At 39.5% G+C, this 22058-nt stretch overlaps 1 long non-coding RNA gene across 1 annotated transcript; it reads left to right on the forward strand.

Annotated features, from left to right (window-relative positions):
- Positions 1-122: 122 nt before the first annotated feature.
- Positions 123-19101, forward strand: LOC116960014. The gene is made up of 2 exons (XR_004406144.2): positions 123-293; positions 17810-19101. It is a non-coding gene; the product is annotated as an uncharacterized LOC116960014 (long non-coding RNA).
- Positions 19102-22058: the final 2957 nt, after the last annotated feature.

The raw sequence follows: 22058 nt of genomic DNA on the forward strand, positions 1-22058 counted from the left end.
TGCTCGCTGCGGAAGGTGTTGGGTCTCGCGCCGGCCGTTCGAATTTTCGTCACGTGGCCGGGGCTTCCCTTTCCCCTCGCTCCGCCCCGTCCCTTTTCCGGTGTGGGGCCGTGGGCTGCCGAGCTCCACGGCTCCAAGTTAGCCCGCGTGCCGCGGCGGAGAGGTGTCCCGAGCCACGCGTGGCCGCGGTGGGCGTGCGGCGGGAGCACCCGGAGGTGGCCAGGCTCTCTGCATGGCCGGCCTGGAAAGCCTTGGCTCGCTTTGCCGCGTCGTCGCGGCCTTTTCTCCCTGAGGTATAATAGTGCGTGGGATTTAGTGCTAGTGCGGAGTGACCGGGGAGGAGGTCACGGTCCCTGCTGTAGTGAGAGGTTGGAAGGAGCGAGTCCCGAGCGGTTTTCCAGTTCGTACTGCCTCAGAACAATTGACGGTAAAAACGAAGGCAATCAGAGTAAGCCTGAAGGCTGTAGTTGTTATGCCTTGTCTTAGGTGCTAGTGTACAGCTGAGACATAAGGTTTTAAGCTTCCAGGCTGACGCACCTTGACCTATTTTTTTTTTAAAAATTATAAAGAACTTGCTCTTTTAAGGCATGTAGATTAATTAAATAAGAGAAGGAAGCCCTCCAGCAGTAGATAAAAGGCACTGATTTTTTTACCACATCTAGGATTCAAACATCCTAGAAGCACAGACTTAAGCCCCAGTTGTGTTACCTGGTTTTAACCTTCTAATAATGTATTTTCACCATATGTATTTCTTCTTTACAAAACGTAAAAATATTTTGAACCCTTTTCAGGTAATAATTTGGAAAGCTCATTTTACCTGCCCTCCTGGGATTTCAGATACACTCTTTTAAATTGTGTCTCACTGCATAATGATGGCATAAACCCATGCTAATGCCTTGAATTTACATGTTTTCTAAGTGTCTTGTATGGCTTACTGTCAGAAATAAGGCTGTTACAGTGCCATTAAAATTTTGCTTTAACTGGCACTTAGCTAGTTTAGACCCCATCGTTGGCTCCATGTTTTTAATATTTCCTTTAATCCAGGAATACAAAAAAAACTTCTCCTTTAGTCTGTTGTTGCTTTGTCTATCTGGCAGCCCTTTTGAAAATTTCTCCTCTTAAAAAATAACACCCTTGAAATACCCCTATTACCTGTGGTAAATATCCCACCTGTACTTGCTCTCCTGCAGGATCCTAATGTTGCAAATCTGCAGGGTAAGAAAAACTTACCTACACAAAGTTAGATAAGCAGAGACGTCTTTTATTAATGATGCGTACTGGGGACCATTCCCAAAGGTGTCTGCCGAAATGTTGTCATCCACAAATACTCACACCCCAACATTATTTGTTCTTTATTATAATAGGCATGTTTTTAATTGCTCATTATTGCTCATTATAGCTGCCCTTTACCTGCATTGGTTACTATTATTTTTACCCATTACATCATTACTATATTATTGGTTCCTTATTCCTTGAACCATACATATGCATAAAAGTTACAAAATCATTTGGTCATTTATCTTAATCTGACTAACTACTGACTACCTGGGCTCCTAGGTCTCCATGGTTCGGGGTTTTGGGCCGATGAGCAACTTAATAGTATAATTATGATAAATGACACTTTGTTTTCTCCTCTTAGAACTGTCTCTCCTGGTATTCTTTTGAATGTTTTATGGCCCTGTTACGACTGAACAAAAACATCATGTTCCCTTTCTTCTCAACTTCTCTTGCATATCCTTTCCTATGGGAACAGCTCACCCTGTTGCTAAGGCCTAGCTCTACTCATTGTACTTGTTCTACCAACATACCTAGTTAAATCATTAAACACAAATTTCAAAACCCTAATATTTTATGACTCTAATAGTTAGAGTTTGGGTGCATTCTAGTTTGTCCCTTCATAGTTGCAGTAACAGTCAGAGACGCAGTCTTCAAATAATTTAAAAACGATTGCTCTTTGCTTCTCTTAGCACACACGATGCACAGGGCTCTGTTAGTAACAAACACTGTTAGGCTATTGTCTGATCACACCAGCACATTTATAGATTTTCAGATCTGTGTTCCTGGACTTCTTTGTCTTAAGATGTGGAGGTTTCTCCCTGAATTTTGTGTTTGGTTCTTTCAGCCCCAAAACCTCAAGTTGCTTCCTTGTGCAGGCAAGCTCTCTCGAGTCTCTGCTTAGACAGCTTTTTTCCCTCCGTAATTTTTGAAGACTGACTTGGTGCTAGTATTTCCTGCTTGCTTTCCACTCGACCTCTGACACATGGTAAGAACACCTTTCATGCTGGCTCAAACTACTGTTGCGTTCAGCCCTTGTCTGACCTCTGCAGTTGCTGCGAGCTGTTAATGGCTGCTCTGTTTGTACCCCTCCCAGGATCCTTGCACTCTGCACAGAAGTTGGTTCTTCAAGGCCAGGCAGATAGCAGTATGACAATGAGTAGATAACCTTAATCAAACATGATTTGCATAAATGTGCAGAAACAGGCCATGTTCTCCCTATGAGTTCTGGATCAGATGGCCAATTCTCAGCCCTCCCAAAGAATATACGCTTTTTAATTGTCCTTCCTAGTAGCTCTGTTGAGGCTCTGTATAATACAAAACGAGAAGGGTGTCTGTGGGTGAGGTCAGTACTATTTACCAGGTATTTTGCATTATCTGTGTTCAGAAATGCTAAGGTGAGAATGAAACTGTGTAGAGAGAGACTATAAAGTGGTCAGCGAAGCAAAGTTTTATGTCTGCAGGTGCCAGCAGGCAGGCGTGGCTTCAGGAATATGAAAGCAAAGAGCCTCAGGCATTCAGAGAATTCTGCACTTTTTAACTAGACTTCATCTGTCCTGTCTTCGCTGTGTCACATTTTTTCCCCATTCCTTCTTTCATACTCTCTTCAGCTCAGTTTCCTTCAACTCCTTTACCTTCTCCTGTGCCATGCCCCCCATATAGTCAGTGCTGACTTTTTTTTCCCTGATTGTGTCGTTCTCTCCACATAAAACCACTATGCTTTTTCACCATTCCTTTGTTTTATACCCCGTTTCTCTATCCTGTGCTCTTCTGCAGCACACTGCTTGCAGAGCTCTGTAGGGTTAGTATTCTTCCTTTGAGCACTGCCAGCCACAAAGAGGAGCCCCATTCTTGGTTGGGTTTCAAAGACCAACATAAAAGTGACTAAAAGGAGGATGCTACAAAACACAGTTTAAAGAAGTTTAGTTAAAAAGGAAGTTTTAGAATGCATTTGCTTGAGGTCTTTATGATGGTCATGGTAGAACAGCATGATCTTACTTTTATGTCATCTCATGAAAACAGAGGTCCAAATTAGTGAAATAGTACAGTCGGTGTTAAACACATAGAAATAAGCTGTTCAGAAGTGCAATTGGCCACTAGAAATTCCTCCTAGTGGAAAGCAGTGACTGAGCTGACACAACTGAAAAAAAGTTTTAAGAATGAGCACATGACTTCATAAATCCCAGAAAGAAAATGAAAAGTGTATCACCTCAGAAATAAAAGGAACAGACCCTCCCCAAATGCAAAGTGTGGAATAACTGGTATTACAGAAGCAGGCTGGGGAAGCCTGGGGATTCATAGCAGGCCACAAGCACTGTTTTACAATGTTTTAAGAGGAATTAAGGCTTGGAAGTTTACTAATGAGTCAAAAAATTACAAGCCCTCAGGTGAAATACTTTGTCCAGATTTGGGCACTAAGCTTTCAGATGGATGTGAAATATCCACATGTGATCAGACAAGATTGTAACAGTGAAGAACAGTTGACCGATGAAGCAGCATCAAAATAATTGTCTGGTGGATGAAAAGAAGTGAAGATTTGGGGAGTAAAAGATAATTTGTCCTCCACCAGGTATCAGGTTGTTAGAAAAATAATAAAACCTCCTTTATGTGAATTGAAGGGATGAGTAAGTAGTAATAGACTTTATTTATAGCCAGAGAAAGTAGAAGTTGACATAAGAAATTCTGTAAGAACAATTAAATATTGTTCCAGGCTACCAAGGAAAAATCGCTAGATAGTCATCATTAGAACTTATAATTACAGGTTAATGACAAATATCTTTCAGTTATGTTTTGTATAATTTCTGGAGGTCTTGTCCAGCATTATCCTTCTATTGTATTTAGGTACGGTGTACTTTGAGCAATTTCAAGGTACTGTGAGGATACACAGGTCCGCCTCCAGGCCGATCTGGTTGCAAAGCAAAGTGATGTGTGTGACAACGTAATAACTGTCAGTAGCAAAATGCCTATGCAAATCTTAAAATGAAAAAACTTACCAAAATATATCTACTTCTGTTTCAGAAAGAGCATATTGATTAAGAATGGGAACATACAGCATTTTCATACAAAATAACAACTTTCTAAAGACAACCCCCATGTGATTTATGCAAACAGTAGCTTTATTGCTGTATTATCTTCCTACTTGCTTCTGGTTTTCTGTTAATTTTCTTCCAGTACTCTGTGTTCTCTGAGTCAGGGACCTGTAAGGCTTATTTACAGTCACAGTCTCACAGTGGCATTCACAGTGCTTCTTAAACAGATATATACATTATTGGTTTAGTTAATAAAGTTTGTAGGATAGACAATGCTTTTCTTAGTTTTATACAGCACCCAGCACACTGGAATCCAGACAGAAGAAGTATTTGTGTCTGCATAATAAACACAAATAAGAGTATTCAGAAGAGGAATATTCTCTGCCATTGTTATGTCCTGCTCAGACGAGGGAGACAAGTGACTTAGATTCGTAAATCTCCAACAGAGTAGACAATGGTGAGACAAGTCTCAAAGCCCATGCCCAGACATTTATTAATTTCCCACAATTTACTAACTGGATACACAATAATTGGCTAAGTATATAACAAATGATGGCAAGTGATATAGTATGTCTTCCATTACTTAATGGTAATAAGGGAAAAGGGGACAAAGCAAAGAAGAGAGAGTAGAGAAATAGAGATTGCCAGTCTGGGGTCTTGTGTTTGTCCCATCTGAGTTTGTCAGGGATTCATCTGACTTCATGTCTTCCTTTTTCTTTCCATCTCTTGCTTTATTCACGCCTCACCCACCCTCAATTTATACATGCTTTCCTTGGGTCACTCCCCTAGGCTGACCCACATACCTATGTATCACATATATGTGGAGGAGTAAGGTGCTTCAAGGAATTATGTAATTAGCATGATCTCAGTAAATCTTCATTAACGTATTCTGGGGTGTCAACTTTAATATGCATTTTGTGGATAATGAAGCAAAGGTCATTCACTGGACAGATAGCCCTTGAAGCATTACCAGATGTACCAGAGCAGAGCCATCCTGCCTTCACAGGACTCCCTCCCCTGCTGCACCCTGTGCTATTCGGGCAGCCTTACCAGCTCCACAATCCACATTATTCACCCCATGACTATAGTGTCAATACTTCAAAGTGTTTGTGGCATTCCTCAGCTTGGGGGGCCTCCACTCCCCCCATCCCTTATCTCTTTCTTGGTCTGTTCTCAGTCCCTGTTTCGGGGGGTTACCAGTTGTCTCACAGCCATGCATACTCTCTAGGGCAGGTTTTTATCACAGTTAATATGGTGCTATGTAGGATGCCATTTTCTCACAAGTTATGCTGCAGGTTGAAGTACAGCGAGCCTCTACTGAACTTGTATTTCTTAAAGATTGGAGCATAAATTGGAGCAGAAGTAACCTGGGAGAAGAAGAACTGATATTTTTGGCATAGCTGTATAAATGTGTATTTTTCCGTTCCTGTAAATCAGTCATTTTGACTACATTTTCAGGAATGGTTTTCTGCAAGTCTCTTGCTGGGTTCCAGCTTCTGATACCCTGAGCACTTAAAAACTGACAGAGATAGTGGCCTGGCCCAAAACAAGACATTTGATGTCTCTAGTCAGCTTTTAAATATTCATTTATGAGTACAGTTTGCCAGGTTTATATACTTATCTTGTAGTACAGTATGACAGACAATTACATAAAAATACAAAGCTATCTCTTTCTAAATAACTTTTAGTGTACATTGAGTCATTTCTGCTTTATGAAACTTTGCTGCTGTTACAGTTCATGAAAGTTATATACTGTTTTCTTCCCAGAGTTCTTTCTTGTACCAAGTCTTGAAATATCACCACCTGATGTGTAATGCATTTTTCATTGGATGCAGTAGCCCTAAATGTAGGTGTTTGAATCTGCGGTGCTAACACGTTTGAGCAGTCTTAAACTCAGTAGGCCTGTTCAAAGGTGTGGGTGTTAAGAGGCTCAGGGTCTTACTTTGAGAGACCCTGAACTGAAGTGAGCTCTGTGTATGTTGTCCACATTGTCCACTGTGTCCAGATAAATGTCTTTTAACTGATTGCTGTAGTTAGACGTCACTGTAAACTAGCTATACATGTGTATAGAGTTTATTTAAGCTTTTAAGTAAAAGTAAAAACGAAAAGCTTAAGTACTTAATCTTCTTTTTTTAAAAAAAGAAAAACCCACTGATCCTGGCAGTATGCTTTTTAGATTCTAGCACCACATTTGGTTATATGCTTCTTCGGGGAAGTAAAGAATAAAACTAAATAAGCTTATTGGGTTTGATCACAGCTTGTTTAGTCTTACAACTCTGTACTATAATCTTGTTAAAATTTAGTAGACCGGATTCAAGAAATAATACACATTTGAGAAAAGAGGTAAGTGTGTCAGAGACCTTTCAGTCCTTTATGTAGCACATTAAGCCACTTGATTTTCATGGGAACACCAACCTATGTACCAGTTTGTAGAACTGGCCCAGGACTCTCCCCTGTACAGTCAAAGATATCCATACCGTCCTGGCTGGATGTAAGCCAGAGATGACTCCTGTGCTTTTGTAATGACTGATTATTTTCTAGCATGAGAAACCAAAGTACAGTGTATGAAAATAGTTTCTGCTGGCCTAGGGAGCTGAGTTTTCACATCAGTGTCAGGCAGCACTGATGTTTGCAGTCCGTAAATCCATGCAGTTCTCATGCATTTGGACTACCCCATTAGAACAGCTACAAAATCCTTCCCTTTCATTATTGCAACAGTCTAAGATCAGACTGTACCTCCAGCATAGCCCCTCTGGGGTAACCCAGCACTGCCAGATAGAGATTGCATCTGATCACTCTCTGGCAGGTAGGAGCTGGCTCCATCTCCCGGCGAGCAGAAAGCGAGAGAAGGGGTGTTTGGGGGGTGCCTGCAGCCCAGCCAGCCTTGGCTGCCAGCTGGCACAAGCGAGAGCAACCCCATGACTTGCATGTGCACCGCAGACTCGGCAAACCGTAACCTGCCCTTAGCAGATTTTGGCACAGGATGAATTCTGGCCCATAAAGTGTTTGATAGTAATCAAAAAGCATGAGTAGGCAGATACAGTCTTAGTGATGCAGGAAAGCTTCCCCTGAGAGTTTGTTTGGGAAACATTCAGACTGGCTCCAGTTAAAACACCAACTCCAAACATGGACTGGAGAATTATGGATTCACGCCAAGACTTGCAGTTGAGCTCTTTGTTCAGCCAGGTTAAACTGAGCTTCTGGTTTGCAGCTACACTAGAGCTGTATGAAGTCCCATTTTAGAAAATGCTAAATAGTGTCTTGTTCCAGCAGCAAAAATAGTCATCAGAAATAACTGTATGAGACAAGAAGAAAATCACTCAGAGACAGGGGTTTGCATCCAACTCTGTCTTCAGCCTGAATGCTGAAAATAAAGATTGTAATTTTGTCTCAGTAGGGGGCAGAGAACATGTAAAGAGGATCTGAAAGACGAATCCAGCATTGCCCTCGCAAGACACATTCAATTTAAATTGAAAAGGTCACTGCCCACATGATTGCATCAGCCACCATGCCAGGTCCGGTGAAGGTATGAGGCTTTGACAGGTCATCTGTTTTTACCAAGTGTGAGGCATTTCAGGTGTAGTTTGCTGAAAAAATCCCAAGAAGTCAAATACAGATATCATACTGAAATGTAATAAATGGGAAAAGAAAAAAATACCTTTTTTTTTTTTAAACACATTTTTTATTAAAGTAGATAAATATTTTCTCCACTGTTTGCACTTTTTATTATTCCCAAAGTGTAGCATTTTTAAATTGCTTTACCTGTCAACTCTTATTCATTGTAACTAAAGCACTTATAGTACTTAAGAAAAGGTCCATTTATAAAATGTTCTTTCAATAAGGAATTTTCCAGGGTCACTTAGTAGGATTCTAGGCATTGCCTCATTCTGTTTTTTATGCTTGTATGGTTGGACATTGTTGCCTGGAAGGTTTCTGAGGAATTCATAGCAAATATTTTAATGGGAAATCTGTCTGTTATGTTGTATAAGGCCTTCTGATCCACACTATGCAAGCGACTTGATGATTAGAAATATTCAGCACTGTGTGTTAATACGGGTGTTAGCACATACATTTCTGTTGGCAGGTAACAAACTCAGTGTTGATCCAGGGCTAGAGTGTCATTGCAGGTTTTCCTCTTGTCATTGTCTGTTTTGCAGTGTTTACCTGATCAACTGTTAAAACCCCGAGTACCTCAAAATAACTCTAAAAAGGCTTTGTCTTCTTGGCTGTTTCTTTCTAGTCCAAAAATTATAAAAGAGGGAATTAAAGGAATATTTCCCAGCAGGGAATTGGATTTGCTAAAATGTCACCACCAATCTCTTAATTAGCCCCTCAGAATACCATGTTGTCTCCTGGTCCTCAGTCAGAAAGAATATGAGTGGAAATGAAATGGAGTTTATTCTTAAATAACAAAAATCACAATTGCAAAGCCAGGAGTTATATGAGAGATCGTTTACAAGAGCTGCATTTCAAAATATTGACTGACTTAGAAATTTGAAACTTGGTGAAAAAAATGATAATGAAATATAATTCTTAGAAAAGGATTAATGTTTACATTAAAAATAACCTGTACTTACACAAGATTATCCAAAGCTTTTCTATTAATACGTCTAAGAAATTGAAAGATTTCTTCTAGTGGTCTGTAAGATGCGTTGACTCTGGTTGTTAATCCCTATTCCCTATTTATGTAAAGTTATTCCTGCAACCTCTTTCCCACATTTTAAATTTTTTGTTTCCTTTTTTTTTTTTTTTTTTTTTTTTCAATTCTGCTAAAACCAAGGTGTCTTAAAAACGGGTGTTTTCCCCAGTGAGGAAGACATTTGAGAATGTATGATAACTCACCTTTTTTATAATACTCTTGGCAGGAATGAGCACAACTGTCATTCCTGTTGTCTCCCAATAGGATTGTCCCAGCTATAAACTGTTTCTAATGTGTTGTGCTCATCTCCAGTGCTACCAAGTACCAAAGACGGCTGTCTGGGCTAGTTAGCACATTTCTGTAGGTTTCTAAGGGATGATGTGTAAGTCATGGTCATCACTGTGCATCAAAGAGCTCTGGAAGACATAACACCCGTTTCCCCAAGGAGGTGGAGCTCTACAACATCTTAAAGAGGGTCAGTACCGTAGAGGAGCAATGTGTATTATTAATAGTCCCTTCCCTAAAATATTCTAAAAATTAAAATTTCATATTAACTTGAAAAATTTTTGTTGGCAAAGACAAAAATTGCTAATAATTGTGGACTAGTTGACATGCTTTGTCCAAAATGAAATTTAAAGTTTCCATTCATTTTTTGTGTGTTTTAATAATTCTTTTTAAAAATTATGAAGGGGAAAGGAAAAGGTAGGATTTTTCTGCACTCTTCCCTATATTGGGGAGGGGGGCAAATTTCAGTAAAATATTCCTCAACTAATATGCAATCGTTTAATTCTGTATAAAGGATTTGTCCAAAGAAAACAGAGTTGACCAGTTCAAAGTCAAAATTTGAAGACAGGTATATCTGTTCAGTTTGGCTTCTGCTACCTCAGTTAGAAAAATGCCTGTGAAAAGAGATTTCTTTGATGCAGTTTTCAAGATTCTTCTGTATGTTATCAGAACTCCACTTTATCATTATTGTAATAGTAATTGCTTACTTCAAAGTGGGGTCATTAGCTCTAATTAATATTTACAAACACACCAGTATTAAGGTGAATCATGTTCTGAAAGAGTGGAATATTTTGTCATAGTAATATATCTCAGCAATCCAAAAGTGCTTACAGCACTCTCATGCTCAGTCTTAGCTGCAAAATAGGTCGAGACTGTCATTTTTTCTCATTCTCTGACTGTAATGTAAATTCTGCTCTACTAAACTTCAAACAAAAGATGAGTTTGTACCAAGTTTGCAGATCTTTGCATCAGTAATTGTCTTAATTTAAAAAATACTAATTACTTGAGCTATTTTTCACATGTAAGCTTCTTCTCATTTTACAAACAGATGTCACAGTTTTGGCTGCATCTCCATCAACTTTTAGGAAGCCATCAGGTTTATTAACATTTTCTATATTTATAGAAAAATATTTCTTTATGAATATCATGTTATCTACATATCCACATATGATACTTTGTAGAATACCGTGTCTAATTCTACCCACGGTGAGACTGTGGGCATGTTACAAAAGCCTAGCTGTAGAGAAGCATTATTTCTGCCTTTCAGTGTCCAGATGGCCAGAATGTTTGTGTGGGATTTTTTTATTGTTGTTGTTGCTTTCCATCATCTCTGTTGGAAATGTAAGAGTTGTTATTCTAAGCCTATAGTCATTGTTAGAAAAATGAAATTCCATCTGCTATTGACTGAAGGAAGCTGGGGGAAAATCAACAGAAAACCCCATTTGCTAGGCAGCATTTGTTGCCATTTCTGAGCCAAAAAACTCAAGCCACTGTGCATGAGGAACTCTGGATAGACGATGATCTAACCTGGTGGACAACAAGGCAGATGCACATTTTATTATAAATCTTCATTTGTTTGTGTGATTTTTATTGTGTTCTTGTTCCTAGTCACAAAACTTCTAAAGGTGTTTGTAAAGTGACAATAAGCGTACCATTAAACAGACTTTGTATATTCATTTAGGTAAAGACATGTTAAATCAAGAGTAGACTTCTCAATACATAAAAATATCTTAGCTGTCATGGGCCAGACTTCCAGAAGCATCAAATACTTTGCAATTAGTTCAGCAGAAGTTGTTGGACTGTTGATATTTTTCATTAAATATGGGCTTAGTTTCATGATGTTGGGTACCTATCTGGGGAGGCTCACAAAACTCTGCAGAGGGAGAATGGCAATGATTCCTTTTGTCAGTCCATTTCTCTTTGAATATCTTTCACGATGGCATTTTTATTTTATGCAACATAGCTAGTCCTGTTCCTAGCTCCGCTTTTCCTAAGCCAGCCCTTTCCTAACTTCCTTTGGCAGCCTGTAAGGCTGACCTTCTGAAACTCTTATGTCAAAATGTTTCCGATGTATTGGCTTTTTGCACATTAAATACATTTTATAAATCTTCCTGATCTTCGGTTGCTTAATGATACCACTGTTAAATCGGGTATTTGTATTTTAGGTGCTATTTTGAATCTTTGAAGCCCTCTATAGAGGGCTTAGGGATGTTTTAGCAATTGAGCACCTGAAGGAACTCAGTCTCACACCCCTAGTAAGTGTGTTTGGCAGACCTTGTACCCTCCTCCTCCTGTATTTCTGAGAACTCTAAACCTTTAATATAGTTAACAGTCTAAGAGCCTCTCTTCTTCTTCTACTCTTTCATCTGCTGCACCATTGTTCCTTGCTACCAACTCATCTTTCCCTATCAAGGTTCCTGGGGAATCCAAGCTCATAGAGGGCCAGCTATATTACTTCTGTGTTCCTGGCATAGGCTGGTGTTAATGAAAGGTTGGAGGAAGAAGTATGATCTTGAACTTTGGCAACAAGCATACTTCACCCCAGTAGCCTTCCTCAAAAGCAGTTCAGATTGTGGGGCACACGCGAATATTGACCAGAGAGGTCCAGGCATAATATGTTACATTTCTCTATTCTTCATACATAGTGCATGTGGGATAAATGGAGGCCCCTTATTCTGTCATTTGACTTGCTCAACAAGATGAGGGTCCCTTTGTTCCGTCTTGTGCCACAGGGCTCCCACGTGGTTATAAACCTAATTCATGTGGTGATGAACAGGTCTGTGAAAATGGCTGGTGCCATTTGCTGAGGTTATCTGAGCCAGAGGAAGCCATTTGCCTCATGGTTGGACACTCTTTCATTGCTGTAAATAAGATCAATGCTCTCAAGAATTAACAGTCTGGGCCTCTGCCTGTGCTCTATGTGCACGAGCTCTTGTTGACTATAAGTTCTCATAGATGGTGTAATTTAGACAGTGGAGGCCAGACACTGACTTCAGTTACTCTAGAGTAGACACCTTATGGCTGCTCAGCTCAATAGCTTTCTAGATATCACTAGGTAATATCGACTGTATCTCCATTTGATTGTAATGCAACCTTCTAGTCAAAGTCCATGTATAATCACCTGCATGTAGACACCTAGATTTATGTCTTCATCTCAAAACTGAACCCTGTCCCTAGTCTCTCTGCTACAGCTTTTCAGAACAGGTTTCAAGATAAGTGTCTGGAATTTGACACAGTGGGTACCATCATTCTTCACCTAATGTTGGCAGAAAGCAATTTATGGTCCTTCTGCTGCTTGCTATAGAATATCTTCCTTGAGAGACCAGGCTTGTCCGGTCTGTTTAAAAAGCAGGCACTTTTCCTGACTTCATTTGTTCCACTATAGAGGTTATATGCCTGAAAATACTTTCAGCACACACAGATTTTGGGGTTTTGTCTTGCTTGACTTGGCTCTCTCCCAAGGTAATGGAACAGTCCTTAGTAAGGGGAAATACAAACCAGAAAGTGTTACTTACCATCTGCAGTGCTAGTTAGAATTTTTGGGTCTTCTAGAAAATTTGTAGCCTTGCTTGTTTCTGGGGACTTTTAATAAACTTGTTACAGTCTGCCTTTAACTTCATCATGTTAGTGTGCTATTGACCAAAAATGCAAAAAGCCATGCAGTTTTTGAAATGTAATAAAACTCCAAGGTTATTTTATCTTATCATTGTACTAATTCAAAATGTTGTTTAGTCTGGGGGACCTGAATAAAGACGAGAGTAAAACAAGTTAAAACACCAAGTCAGTTAAATAAATATTTCTGATGTATCTCTTAGCTTTGATTTTTTTTTTCTTTCTCTTTTTTTCCCAGAAATCAAAGGTAGACATAATGGTATTTTTCCCTAAGGAACTGCATTTTTGCTTTTAATAGATTATAAAAGTTGTTGTTGAACAAAGTAATATATAGGGAAAGTGAATAACTGACCTTAAGGGATATCCAAGAAATGAATTTGGGATTCTCAGTCAGTATTAAGGAAGACCTCTTCCAAATCTGTGACAGCAAGAATAAATAGCTTTAAAAAAGTTAACAAGCTTTTAAAAATTAAGCTGTTAAGCTTTTTACAATTGAAGCCTTAAAACTAAACTTCTTCGTGCTAGTCAATATTTTGTCTGTTGTCCAAGAACAACACATTTTCCCCACAGTAACCTGCTTACCCTATCAACAGGATCAGCCCCAGAGCCAGAATCAAACCAAATACTTTTAAGACTTACTTATTACTAGGGTAGAAGGAGCAAATTAAACATTTTTCTGAAAAAAAAAAAAAAAAAAAAAAAAAAAAAAAAAAAGGACACTGAAAGAATCAGAGGTTTAGGAGTTTAAGGAGTCTAGAGATAATATTTCTTCTGGAGTACTTGAAGGGTCTTAGTAACCACAGGTATCATACATGGACTTTGCATTGGTATGCAGTCCACTTTTGATTTATCCATGGGTGGATTATCCAGGTTTCTGGATAATTTATGCTGTAGATGTGCAGCACGCATGTTTATGAGCATGTTCCATCTGAAAGCAATATATTTTCATATTTTTGTTGCACTATCTGTTGTCCCAGATTGGGGTTTGTCATGTGGTGTGCAGACGCCCAGTTCACACACAGGATGGAGGTATTTTCCTTTATTATGTGAATGCGCATGCACAGGTGCCTGTCCTAAGACAGCACACTGTGGTCCCCAAAACCACGATTATTTATACGCACAGTCTATACTTATTCAATACACTGATACATATCTACCATGTGATTGGTCACAATCTATGCTTAGCATGTAAATTAGCACACATGCCTAGTTTGGCCTCTCCTCTTTCTTCTTTTGATTCTGGGGTGTAATTAGAGTCCAGAATTACCTTTTACCTGTTTTCCTCATAATTTGGCAAACACAGCCAGGTCGTCACAGCTCATTGTTTCTACTTCCCATTAATCCTACCTCGGCTTCTGCTTTTTGTCAGGCATCTAGAATAGCAGATTGTTTCAAGGTTAATCATTTGTTTCTACCATTATGCTAACAGCTAATCATTTGATTCTACAGTGTTCCTTACAAAGCTGACCTCTTACCTTTCAACATTTCTTTTAAGACTCCAACATCATCTGTGCCTATCACCTAATGTACATAGGTGTCATGTAGTGTATTTTGCTCTATCCTGTGCAAGGGTGTGCTGTCTAATGACCAGTTTTGATGATGAGTTCAGAAACATGGAGCTGGAAGGGAGAGGAAGATAAATGGTTTGCTAAGAGAGACATCTCTTGTTTGTTTGTTTGTTTGTTTGTTTGTTTGTTTGTTTTACAGTAATTAGTATTATTCAGTACTTCATATAGTTAGGCACAGCGACAAATCAATTTCATTTACAAGCCATGAGTGCTTGAGACATCTGCAAATCATGGTCCATGATCTGGAGAAGCAAAAATGAGAAATACAGTGTTAGTGATCGTGATCACTTGTAAAAAATCTGTACTTTGAGTAAGATTTTCCAATTTTCAGATGGATTTAAAGCCATGATATTCCTCATACATAAAATTCACTGGTAAGTACTTTAGTGAGACTTTAGGTTGACAGGAACTGCAGTTGGTCCTTAAAAATCCAAAACTAGTAAAAAGATGCAAATGGCAGGCTGCCCAGTTCAACACTAGCCACTAGGAAACACGTTCCACAAACGGTTCCTCTGTGCTGGGGTTGCCCTCTCTTTTGGAAGCAGTGCTTCAATTTAGCATTTAAAATCAGTGGATTCATGTGATCTCAGGTCTTTGGGTGCCACCAACACCATTTTTTGTACCTGCTAGGTATTTCTAAGAGTAAATTCATCTCTCAAGAATCAACCAACCACACTTTTGCTAAGAAATCCTAAAGGGGTAAAAAAAAAAAAAAAAAACAAGGAGAAGATTCATTATTTTAATTTTTAGAGAAGGATTTGAATAGCATGCAGTGAGGAAGGCTTGAGTCTCTTATTGCGTGAGGAAAAAGCAAAGTGTTACAAGATTGTCATCCATCTTGTGTGCTGAATGAAGTGGGTTCCTGTTAGAAATCAATCTAAAAATGCTGTCAAATATAAGGGAAACTGCAAAACAATTCTTAACAGAAATGTAGACTATCCATTGTACACAGTAACTGTCCTATGATGCATAACAGCTGTTTTCTGCAAGACCGTGAACGTGAAGGTGGTATGGAGGACAGTGGGAGGCACATGCTTTTGTGGATAGTGTCTCCTGTTTTATAGATATACAGTACACCATGTAGATAGACTAGTATGGACATGTCCCTTCAGCTGATAAAACCCCATCTAACTGTCAAGAAATATGTGGTAATATATTCATATGTGCTGTTTCTTGACAATCATACTGTACCTGCTGTCCAGGAAGAACAATCTTCAGTTCTGTTTTATAGTAAAATTATTTACATTCGTCTTATTTTTGAGGCCAAACAATGTTTCATATTGCCTACTTTCATGCTGCTTTTTTTTTTCAGGGCTTTTTATGCTGTGCTTACATAGAGAATAATGTTTATTCTGAATTCTGTAGCTAAGGTTGTTTTGTTATGATGAAATAGACATTTCTTTATACCTTAGAAATAATAGTACGTCTATGATGTAGGCTGCCTAAGATTTATAGGGTCCTTAAATACTCATTTTCTTGCTTTTAAGTATTTGGCTTTTCTAAATGAGGTGATAGACAACTCTGTTGTTCACACAGATATAAGGGGAAGGATTTGGGCGAGTGCTTTGCTCTTCAGTATAGTTTTTTTATCTGCATTTCACCTGACTGAAAAGATCTCTGTGTATTTGAAAAATGTACATTTGTGCTATTAACTTGTTTTGTGATACGCCTGCATAAATGCAGAAATTTCAGCAAATGTAAATGCATCACGCTATATATAACCTCACTGAATTTATTTTTAATGTATAACGCCTTTTTGGTTTTGTCCTTTTTTAGGAAATTTCTCAATTACCAAAGAGGGGAAATAAAATTTCCTTTATCAGACTTTGATAAGTCATTTTTTTTTAAAAAGTAAATGAATTTTATTTATAAGTTTATAATGGAAATATTTCCTAATAATTTTCAAAGTACAGAAAATGTTGTAAAACCTTTTTTATCCACGCTTGGGAAACTAGCTCCTCTAGGCATCATTATCAAGATACAGTCCTGTTTTGTAGTATGATATAATGTGATATCAATGGAGAAATAGAAGATCAGACATAATATATTAATAAAGGAAGAGGAATTGTAATATACCTTAACCTTAGAAAGATAATAAACTTCTAGAACACTCTCCAGTTGTCATGGTACTGAAGATACATGCTAGCTGTTTGGGGTTTTTGTTAAATCTCTGTATCTTGCGTTGTCCATATCACCTCTGTAATAGTTCCCATACATTTAAATAATGGAAAAACTACTACCTGTGGGACCGGAAGTCCATTTTTTGGAAAAAACCTGGGGGTTTTTTGCTAAGAGAGCAAGGGAAAACCTGTCTTTTTAGCCATTACAGAAAGAAATAATTTTGTCTTTAAATTGTTACACTTAACAGGGAGCAACTTTACACACATTTAGGGTAAATCTTATCTTAAACTGATGAGAAACAATGGATGTTCCCACAGCCATCCAGTATTTATTGTTCTAAATGCATCTCATTTAGACTTGATGATCTTGCCAGCAGCCACAATACTCCTTTAAATGAAGTCACTGATTAAAAGATGGTGAAAGAAATCTTGATATCATTGTGGGTTGACTTGGATCTCCAACTGTCTGAAAAGAAATCCTGAATAGTTTTCTAGTGTTTTAGTGTTATGTATTATCTTCAGATATAGCTGACAGGTGAGATTTTAGGGAGATTTAGTTGAGATGGGGTGGGGTCAAAGTTAATAGGAGCATTAACAAGGTGTTTCTAAATTGATGGGAAACTAAAATAAAAGACTTTAGTATTTCTTTGTGATAATCATTTAATGATTCAGTAGTGGGGTTTCACAGTTTGGAAAAGCACTGTACTTTATCTTCCCGACAACTATGGTAATTTTCTGTTCATTCTTCCTTCAAGCTGAGCAGGCAAGGAGGTTAAAACAGGACTCCAGAAAGGAAGTTTCTAGATAATGTAGAGGTTACATATTATCGGTGTTACGCCCTGTAACACCAGGTTTCCCTAGGGTCTCTTAACCAAGTAATTGTTTAGCCCAGTGTTGCTTCAGTTAGATCATTAGGCAGCAGACTGAAATGTCCTACTCAAAAAAGCCCAACACAACAAAGTACAAAATGGTGATCATAAAAATAATGAGGAAAGATCATTCATCCTGATCTTTCTCTGATATATTTATTTTCTGGGAGGTTATTGCAAGAAGACATTTAACAACTTGTCTGTCTGCAGCTAACATTACAAGTCTTGTTGAATAAGACAGGCTATAGTTTTATAAATACTTAAACTGGTACCACTGCCAGAAAAAGAAAAAGTAGTTCTACTACCCATTCCCAGTTCAAGCTGTTGTTTCCTCTGTGTTGGCAGATGTTTTCTGTAGCTGAGGTTAGAGAACTGATTTGGATTAATACTAACTGTTATATTTCTTTGCCAGGATGGTTTCCACTTCAGTGAGTTTCCTGATCAAGTTCACCAGCTGGCTGCAGAAACAATCCTGTCAGCTCAAGGGAATTGCAGCACAAGGACCAGAATAAAGCTCTAAATTGAAGCTATTTTTGTTTAGTAGAAACCCTGGTTAATTGCTGTAGGACTTTATGAATCCACAGATTACAGCTGGACGACTAACAGAGGCTATGTGATAAACTGCTTTGGTAGGTGCAGTGAAGTTCATCATACGGTTCTTTGGGCGAGCAGCACGCTCTGGTTTGGGCCGGATAGGTCATGGCTGGTCTGCACACTGATCCCAGTGCTCTACAGCACCAAAGGCATCTCACAGATGCCCATGTTTCATACATACAGGCTTCTGCAGCGTGAACCGCTCTGCCTCTGTCACTGTCCTCCGTGTCCACATCATGACACGCGAGAGCAGGGACCGGAACCGCAGCTGCCGCCTACCTGCTCCGCGGCACTAACTGCGCAGCCATGTAGCGGGCTGCTGCTCCTGAAAACTGCCGAGGACAGCAGGCTTAGGGCTCTCAAGGCAGGATAAACTGAGGGGATGCACAGCATAGGGTGGCACCCACGTCAGAGACCGAGAGTAAAACTGTGGGAAAAGTAATTAAGAACCTGGAAACTGGCCACAGTACATGCAATGTTTGTGTGCATTTTTTTTCAGAATATTTTTTTTTCTTCTGAATTTGCAGAGAGCAATGAATTAAGGAAAGACACGGGATGGAGAATTTTGGAATTCCCTCAGCCTCACTGAAATCCTTTTATTCCAATTTTATTTGTGTTACAGGACGAAGAAACCAGACTAGCACATCACATAGAATAATCCACACAGTATACAAAAATTACTTTTATGGAAGAGGCTAAACAAAGTCAGGAGATAGTATTGATTTCAGTGTGACGTGACTGCAAACAGACCTAGCTTATGCTACCTTGTTTATTAGAATTTTTGGCCTACAGAACTTTTCTCTATAAAATGATTGTCACTGAAAACAATCATAGCAACTTCAGAAAATAAGCAGAGGAACATAGGACACGAGTCAATTGCACATAAATTTTTTTCCAGAGACACAGTATTTCAGACTGATCAAGGTAAAACAGATGGAGCACAACCTTGTTATGAATCTTGCTTCTATTACTAAGTCCCACAGAGCTAGACATAACTGAAATTTTCACTAAGGTAGAAGTACAACAAATTCTTGAAGACATTTGTAAGGGCTATTTCAGATCACATGGAGGGTGGTCAAACCAGGAGGAATAAAACAGCTTTTTAATCAATGAGTTCTTTTCTTGTTTGGTTTTGTTTGGGTTTGTTTGTTTGTTTGTTTGTTTGTTTGTTTGTTTGTTTTGCTTGTTCATTTGTTTTGTTGTTGGTTTGGGGGTTTTGTTGTTGTTGGTTTTAATTTTTCCCCCTGAAAAGTTTAATATGAAACAAAAGGTTTATACTTTCAGTCTGGGTATTGCTGATTTCAAAGGAAGGAAAATGTTAACAAATGTGGCACATGACCTATATACTATAACATGATATTTTCGAAAGAAATACTTACTGAAGACATTACTAAAGTACACGGGATTCTGTGGATGTGTCTTACTTAAAAGCAAAGTTGTAAGGTATGCTAGCATATGAAAGCAGCTGAAATAGCCAGTCTTAGCCCATCGCAACACAGCATAGGATATTCTGTGTCCCAGTGACCTGGGCAGTACAAATCAGCTGCCTGAGTGGCCATGCCAGGCCCCTGGTGGCATTAACAGACCTTACTGTCCTCGCCCAGCCCCACCCGGGACCTGCTCCCACCCCTGCCCAGGGCCCCGGACCCCAGTCCAGCCCAGTGACCCCGCACCGGTGCCGCTCGGCAGCTCTGCTGCCATCCTGTCCTGTCCCCAGAGAGATGCCCCATGTCCCGGGCTGCCCCCCGGCCCCCAGGGAGCTGCCAGCCAGCACCATGCCCTGCGCTCGGCACCTCTCAGGGCACGGGTGCGGAGTTTGAAGCACACATCTCAAGTGCCGAGACAGGTTACCAAGTTAAGATGAAGGGGCAAAAAAACACTGAAGTCATTAAGAAAGGTGAAAGCGAGGCAGTGCATTTCCTGGCGAGATTTGGAAAGATTATAATGAGACAAGGAATAAATGATTTCGCAAGAAAGGGCAAAGCTTTGTGGCTGCAACTCGGCTATCAGTAAGAGAACACGGCTATGACTGTTGTCTCGAAAGGAAGGAAACTAGACAGCGGCTCACGGGCTTCTGGTGCACACTGGTGACAGGCTCCCGAGATGTGAGAGGGCAGCAGAGGACGTGGTTGGTCAAGGGTCTTTCCTGCCTTCCTTGCACCATGGTCCACACCAGCGTCACTGTTGTTCCTGAGGATGGATGTAAAGATCCTGGAGGTCCTCAGTGGCTGCTGATGTGAAGGGGACGTAAAGTTGCGTGAAACATGAAGGCTACAGAAAGGCTTTGAATTATATCATAAGGACAATACCGATAGTGTTGCAAGGAAGATACAGAAGAAGTTGTAAAGGTGAATGTTTGGTTGTGGTTACGTATTTATAGCTGAATCCATTTTCAAAGTCAACAGAATAGATGTTTAATATTTAGCTGTGGTTCTTCAAAGCCTCCAGACTGTCTTCTGTTTCCTCCTTCAGGGAAGCTAGAAAGATATTGAACTCTATTATCAATTTTTTGTATCTTCCTATGCTCAGGACAAGTGTCCTTGAAAGGGCAGCAGTTTTGGATTTGCTGATTGTCATGTAGACAAGGATGTTTTCAAAATAAAGTCACACAATCCATTTGTAAATCTTCCTGAATATATGAAAGTCTAATCAGGCTGACTCAGATATGCCAAACTATGGCATATCTCATTTGAATTCTCTCTTCCCCCAGGCCTTGTCTACAAGAAATATGCATACATTGTATTGTAAGTAGAAAACATGAATGATAACACTACTGAGCCCTGGTGGAGTTCTGAATGTATTTTAGTTTTAAATGCATCTGAGCATTTACCTTTTTCATATACTGGATGTAGCTGTAACAGCCCTATATAATGCCATTTTTGTCACCAACAGTATAGTCCTGAAGCAACACAACCTTCCACTGTCCCATTTTTCCTTATTGATAGTAGTTGATTGTATTTTCTGCAGTAAACAACGTGTTTATTGATTTGGTAGATGAATAGTGATCTTGCATACCTTACTTGTATGAGTAGTTTCTCCTTACAGGAGGGGCCCTACTGACTACAGATGTATTGGTTGTGTGGGTGTGATTTGTGGGTCTTCTCTCCATTCTGAGAAATATCTTATTCAAATAATAATTTGTTGGTTATTAAGTATACTGAACTGCTGGATGGTTTTGATTTTCAGTGTTATCTTTCATAGTCTATATGTAACAGTGACACTTCAGACATCATTGAAAACAGCATTCTTCATGGCTGTCTCTCTTACCATAACTTTTTGAAATGTTTTTCTTCTCAATTAAAGCATTTGAGGAAAAACTTTGCTACACAGGTAAGCAGCAAGTTCAGTTTTTCTGAGCAGTATAGGTAAAATGAAGTTCTACCACCCTCAGGGTAAGGGCCAAAGTAGCTTGTGTGATTCCACTGCTGGCAGCAACAAAGGTCATTTCTGTGGTCATGGCTTGGTAGAAATAATGGCAAGGCCTGAAGTAGGTTGCTTGGACTGTGGAGAAGAGAGAGTGGGAAAAGTGATCCTAGCAGGACTGTGAAAGTCTGTAGAAAGAGAAGTTTCTTTCTTCCACTATAGTTTGAGGGCTGCAGTCTGCTTCTAGAGGGACGTCATGGTAGCCATCATTATACTTCTTTGGTCCATGCCCTTTGATTGTAGATGGCTATACTCTGAAAAGCAAGTTACAGATATAGGTTATTTTCTCCCAGTCCATTCCCCTCAACTATTTCCATGATTTAGAGATCCTGTTATCTCTTCATGTCTTAACGTAGGATCTGAATGTGCCTGGACATTTGGTTCTGCTCTGTCTGCCCCCACTTCCATCTTGCTTGTGCTAACAGCAGTCAAAGACTGGGGAGGGAGGACAAAGATGGATTAGCACACATGGCACCTCCTTCCTCCCTCTCCTGTGCTAGAAATTGAAGGAGCAGCTGAAGGCAAATTGCCCTCCCCTTCCTCTCCCCTTCAGTAAGCTCGTGCTTTCCATACACGCTGCCCTAAGTAGTCATTTACCTGGAAGGCATCTACCTAGAAGGATCCCTGGTACCTCTCACATGGTA

This window comes from Tyto alba, unplaced genomic scaffold, assembly GCF_018691265.1.
Source record: "Tyto alba isolate M040663 unplaced genomic scaffold, T.alba_DEE_v4.0 Super-Scaffold_21, whole genome shotgun sequence".
Classification (NCBI taxonomy): Eukaryota; Metazoa; Chordata; class Aves; order Strigiformes; family Tytonidae; genus Tyto; species Tyto alba.